The following is a 7,016-nucleotide window of genomic DNA, read 5'->3' as shown; positions in this document are numbered from 1 at the left end:
CATCATAGTATATAAATTATATCACTGCATACAGTATTACAGCACATTGCCTCCTAATGCTTTATGTTATATTATATCCACACACTGTACCCGCCGGGGGCTTCATGGCCGAGCAGCTGCAGCAGCCGTACATCACCAAGCACAATGCCGAGCCATACATCACCAAGCACAATGCCGAGCCGTACATCACCAAGCACAATGCCGAGCCGTACATCACCAAGCACAATGCCGAGCCGTACATCACCAAGCACAATGCTGAGCCGTACATCACCAAGCATAATGCAGAGCCGTACATCACCAAGCACAATGCCGAGCCGTACATCACCAAGCACAATGCCGAGCCGTACATCACCAAGCACAATGCCGAGCCGTACATCACCAAGCACAATGCCGAGCCGTACATCACCAAGCACAATGCTGAGCCGTACATCACCAAGCACAATGCCGAGCCGTACATCACCAAGCACAATGCTGAGCCGTACATCACCAAGCACAATGCCGAGCCGTACATCACCAAGCACAATACCGAGCCATACATCACCAAGCACAATGCCGAGCCATACATCACCAAGCACAATGCCGAGCCATACATCACCAAGCACAATGCCGAGCCGTACATCACCAAGCACAATGCCGAGCCGTACATCACCAAGCACAATGCTGAGCCGTACATCACCAAGCACAATGCCGAGCCGTACATCACCAAGCACAATGCCGAGCCATACATCACCAAGCACAATGCTGAGCCGTACATCACCAAGCACAATGCCGAGCCGTACATCACCAAGCACAATGCTGAGCCGTACATCACCAAGCACAATGCTGAGCCGTACATCACCAAGCACAATGCCGAGCCGTACATCACCAAGCACAATGCTGAGTGTCAGATGGAGCAGTGTAAAGCCGCCACCACTGGGCTCTGGAGGAGATGTGTTCCATGTAGGGATGGATCGCACTGCTCTATCTGCGTCTGATGGAGGAGTCTGGGTTTGGTGATGGAGGACGTTACCCCCTGACTGCATTGTGCCGCTGTACAGATGGAGGAGGAGGATGATGCTCCGGGCTGTTATCAGGGGGCCGCATTAGTGAACTATTTGGAGCAGCATTAACACTAGAAGTCCCATGGAGGGATCATTTAACATTTCTACCTTTGGAACCCAGAGTCGGGTCGAATGACCTGAAGGATTTTAGCTACATCCTATAATCACCGTCTTTTGTTCTGTAATTAAGGCCATTACTGTCGCACACAGGAGGTTGTTGTTTTCCATTGAGTTTAACCATTTAGTTTCTAGTTAGTTCTATTCAGTTTATTGTATTCGATAATAGCTTGGACTAAGTCATTTGACCCTCATTCGGGACTTCAGGGGGGAGCTTGAATTTTCTGGGCCTTCTAGTGTTAAACAGCAGCCATGTTGCAGGTGACAGTCCGCAGCACTACAGCATTGATCAGTCCCGTCCCTCTGAGGCTGTTGTTCTTCTGCAGTATGTGCGGCCGGATCTATGGCAGGCGCGGCTCCGAGAACTCGGCATTGTTCTCATGAAAGTCCAGATTAAAGCGCTGATGTGGTCACTGGCAGAGCTGTGTGAGGCTCAATAAGGAGCGGCTCGTCTCACCTCACTGCAGAGACACCGACGTCACCGACCGAGCCCAAAGATGACACCGACCGAGCCCAAAGATGACACCGACTGAGCCGAGGAGATCACACCAGACGCGGCACTCTGGGGTCATTCCTCATACACTGTGTAATAATATCCAGGCACTGCTATTCCTACACTGTATGGCACTACTATTTCTACACTATATGACACTGCTATTCATACACTGTATGGCACTGCTATTTATACACTGTATGGCACTGTTATTTATACACTGTATGGCACTACTATTTCTACACTATATGACACTGCTATTCATACACTGTATGGCACTGCTATTCATACACTGTATGGCACTGTTATTTATACACTGTATGGCACTGTTATTGCTATACCCTACGGCACTGTGATATAATCACTGAATGGCACTGATATTCCTACAGTGTATGGCACTGCTATTTATACACTGTATGGCACTGCTATTCTTACACTGGATAGCACTGCTATTTATACACTGTATGGCACTGCTATTCTTACACTGGATAGCACTGCTATTTATACACTGTATGGCACTGCTATTCTTACACTGGATAGCACTGCTATTTATACACTGTATGGCACTGCTATTCTTACACTGGATAGCACTGCTATTTATACACTGGATAGCACTGCTATTTATACACTGTATGGCACTGCTATTCTTACACTGGATAGCACTGCTATTTATACACTGGATAGCACTGCTATTTATACACTGGATAGCACTGCTATTTATACACTGGATAGCACTGCTATTTATACACTGTATGGCACTGTTATTTATACACTGGATAGCACTGCTATTTATACACTGGATAGCACTGCTATTTATACACTGTATGGCACTGTTATTTATACACATTATGGCACTGTTATTTATACACTGGATAGCACTGTTATTTATACACTGTATGGCACTGTTATTTATACACATTATGGCACTGTGATATAATCACTGAATGCCACTATTACTCCTACACAGTACACACATGCCACGTATAATAGGGCCAATCACATGTGCCACATATAACAGTGGCATCCACACATGCGACCTAAACCAGTGCCAATCACACATGTGACCTAAACCAGTGCCAATCACACATGTGACCTAAACCAGTGCCAATCACACATGTGACCTAAACCAGTGCCAATCACACATGCGACTCATGGCAGTGCCAACCACACTGTGCCTCCATAATAATTTCACATGCTATCTATGTTCAGTGGCATTTTTCTTTTCTTAAATGGAGAGACTCCAAAAAACCCCCAATGATCCTTGTAGAGAAAAATGTGCTCTTTCAAATGATAACAGAATTAATATATCTCAGGGGTACCCTTTTTGGGAAATTTGACCCAAAAATAGGTAAAATTCGGTGTTTTTAAGTTTTTCATCATATGTGGGTGTGAATATTTCCACAAATACATATGCTTTGACCGTGATATTGCGGCAATGCAAAGTCATGAAGATGTTTGTTGTACAGGGTAAAGCACCAGTTCCTATTGGTTTTTGGTCTGGAGTTATATATGGGCAAAGTTTGGCATAAATTTTATGCGAGGCGTTTTGCAAGCTACTTTGACACAAAATTGCGGCCGAAATATTGTTTTGTCATAGCCGGTAATAATTTTATCGCGTTTAGCAGCAAAAGTTGAGCAAGTATGCCAAATATCAGCATCATAGCCAGTATAGAACTCTAATGGCTATGTGCCAAAGTGTGCACAATCCTCTTAGCTGAAGCCGCAGGCTCGGGGGGGGCCTCCAGTGAAAGGTCAACACTGCCCAATTTATTTGAGATCTGGCCCTAAAAATTTACAGAACCTCTTTTCAAACATACATGTACATCCTTTTAAATTTTCAGCAAAATCTGAGAACGTGGAGTGGGGACCACTGGTCCACGTGACACGGAATGACCCTATTCTCATTCAAACCAGAAAACAGAGATGACACAGGAGACACACAAGACGAAGACAAGCATAGATGGGGATTCACACCAGGCTGACTCTGGACCGATGCCGGAACAGCCGTGCCGCTGGATCGCAGCTGGGGACCGTCGTCTGGAAGTCCGTCCTTATCCGCTGTCGTGTCTCCCTCATCCTCCGATCCATCCTCTGGATGTCGTCGATGCCTGCGTTTGCAGAGGCCTGCGGGGGCTCCAGCCCTCCGGCCGTTGCTGGACCTGTCCTGCTGCTCCCACCGCTGGTCACTGTTTTAAGTGCCTTGCCCTGGTGACGTAATGCCAACCCAGGGCAAGCACTGCTCCAGACTCCTGATAATCCAGCGCTGAATGGAGGGGGCGGAGCCATCCCCTGGGACTGCGACGCCGCACCTGCTACCGCTAGGCCGCACCTGTGGCCCCGCAGCCCCTGCCTCCCCTCCGCTCTGTAGGCTGGCAGCGCCGCCCCAGTCTTCCCACCGGAGGACCCGCGGGCACTGCTCCGGACACCTCAGGGGGCCTCAGGGATCTCCGAGGACGCTCAGGCACGGCTACAGACAGCTCAGGGGGCCTGACCGCCGACAAGCACGGAGGCCCCGCAGGCGCCGCTGCGGACACCTCCGGGAGCCTCACCGCTGCGGACGCCGGCCCCCCGCCCTGTAACCGCAAGCGGAGGCTTCGCCCCCCGCCTGCAATCTCTCACCATCCGCATTGCCGGTGGAGGCAGGTAAGGAGACGTTCCTGCGGTGTCACACACAGCGATGTCTGCTGCCGCAGGAACGAGGAACAACATCAATAATAAACAATTAACGATTTTTGGTTTTGGGACGACCTCTCCATGCTGAACGATTTTCACCATTTTTGAGGTCGTTTAAGGTCACACGCTGCGATATCATTAATGACGCCGGAAGTGTGTCACAAACAACGTGACCCCGACGATAATTCATTAACGATATCATAGCGTGTAAAGCCTCTATAAGTCCCATGGGGATAAGCCACGCAGTCACTGCATGTATAACGTCCTACAGGTCTTGATTGGAGCCACATTCTAGACTCACAATGATGACCCACAACATCTCTTAATTCCACATCCCTTTCAAGTATTGGCCAATTATACTCCAGAGCTGCACTCACTATTCTGCTGGAGCAGTCACTGTGTACATACATTACTGATCCTGAGTTACCTCCTGTATTATACTCCGGAGCTGCACTCACTATTCTGCTGGTGCAGTCACTGTGTACATGCATTACATTACTGATCCTGAGTTACCTCCTGTATTATACTCCAGAGCTGCACTCACTATTCTGCTGGTGCAGTCACTGTGTACATACATTACATTACTGATCCTGAGTTACCTCCTGCATTATTCTCCAGAGCTGCACTCACTATTCTGCTGGTGCAGTCACTATGTACATACATTACTGATCCTGAGTTACCTCCTGTATTATACTCCAGAGCTGCACTCACTATTCTGCTGGTGCAGTCACTGTGTACATACATTACTGATCCTGAGTTACCTCCTGTATTATACTCCAGAGCTGCACTCACTATTCTGCTGGTGCAGTCACTGTGTACATACATTACTGATCCTGAGTTACCTCCTGTATTATACTCCAGAGCTGCACTCACTATTCTGCTGGTGCAGTCACTGTGTACATACATTACTGATCCTGAGTTACCTCCTGTATTATACTCCAGAGCTGCACTCACTATTCTGCTGGTGCAGTCACTGTGTACATACATTACTGATCCTGAGTTACCTCCTGTATTATACTCCGGAGCTGCACTCACTATTCTGCTGGTGCAGTCACTGTGTACATACATTACATTACTGATCCTGAGTTACCTCCTGTATTATACTCCAGAGCTGCACTCACTATTCTGCTGGTGCAGTCACTGTGTACAATACATTACATTACTGATCCTGAGTTACATCCTGTATTATACTCCAGAGCTGCACTCACTAGTCTGCTGGTGCAGTCACTGTGTACATACATTACATTACTGATCCTGAGTTACCTCCTGTATTATACTCCAGAGCTGCAGTCGCTATTCTGCTGGTGCAGTCACTGTGTACATATATTACATTACTGATCCTGAGTTACCTCCTGTATTATACCCCAGAGCTGCACTCACTATTCTGCTGGTGCAGTCACTGTGTACATACATTACTGATCCTGAGTTACCTCCTGTATTATTCTCCAGAGCTGCACTCACTATTCTGCTGGTGCAGTCACTGTGTACATTACATTACTGATCCTGAGTTACCTCCTGTATTATAATCCAGAGCTGCACTCACTATTCTGCTGGTGCAGTCACTGTGTACATACATTACTGATCCTGAGTTACCTCCTGTATTATACTCCAGAGCTGCACTCACTATTCTGCTGGTGCAGTCACTGTGTACATACATTACTGATCCTGAGTTACATCCTGTATTATACTCCAGAGCTGCACTCACTATTCTGCTGGTGCAGTCACTGTGTACATACATTACTGATCCTGAGTTACATCCTGTATTATACTCCAGAGCTGCACTCACTATTCTGCTGGTGCAGTCACTGTGTACATACATTACTGATCCTGAGTTACCTCCTGTATTATACTCCAGAGCTGCACTCACTATTCTGCTGGTGCAGTCACTGTGTACATACATTACTGATCCTGAGTTACCTCCTGTATTATACTCCAGAGCTGCACTCGCTATTCTGCTGGTGCAGTCACTGTGTACATACATTACTGATCCTGAGTTACATCCTGTATTATACTCCAGAGCTGCACTCACTATTCTGCTGGTGCAGTCACTGTGTACATACATTACTGATCCTGAGTTACATCCTGTATTATACTCCAGAGCTGCACTCACTATTCTGCTGGTGCAGTCACTGTGTACATACATTACTGATCCTGAGTTACCTCCTGTATTATACTCCAGAGCTGCACTCACTATTCTGCTGGTGCAGTCACTGTGTACATACATTACTGATCCTGAGTTACCTCCTGTATTATACTCCAGAGCTGCACTCGCTATTCTGCTGGTGCAGTCACTGTGTACATACATTACTGATCCTGAGTTACATCCTGTATTATACTCCAAAGCTGCACTCACTATTCTGCTGGTGCAGTCACTGTGTACATACATTACTGATCCTGAGTTACATCCTGTATTATACTCCAGAGCTGCACTCACTATTCTGCTGGTGCAGTCACTGTGTACATACATTACTGATCCTGAGTTACCTCCTGTATTATACTCCAGAGCTGCACTCACTATTCTGCTGGTGCAGTCACTGTGTACATACATTACTGATCCTGAGTTACCTCCTGTATTATACTCCAGAGCTGCACTCACTATTCTGCTGGTGCAGTCACTGTGTACATACATTACTGATCCTGAGTTACCTCCTGTATTATACTCCAGAGCTGCACTCACTATTCTGCTGGTGCAG

Source organism: Anomaloglossus baeobatrachus, chromosome 6 (assembly GCF_048569485.1).
Source record: "Anomaloglossus baeobatrachus isolate aAnoBae1 chromosome 6, aAnoBae1.hap1, whole genome shotgun sequence".
Classification (NCBI taxonomy): domain Eukaryota; kingdom Metazoa; phylum Chordata; class Amphibia; order Anura; family Aromobatidae; genus Anomaloglossus; species Anomaloglossus baeobatrachus.
This window is presented reverse-complemented; position numbering follows the sequence as displayed.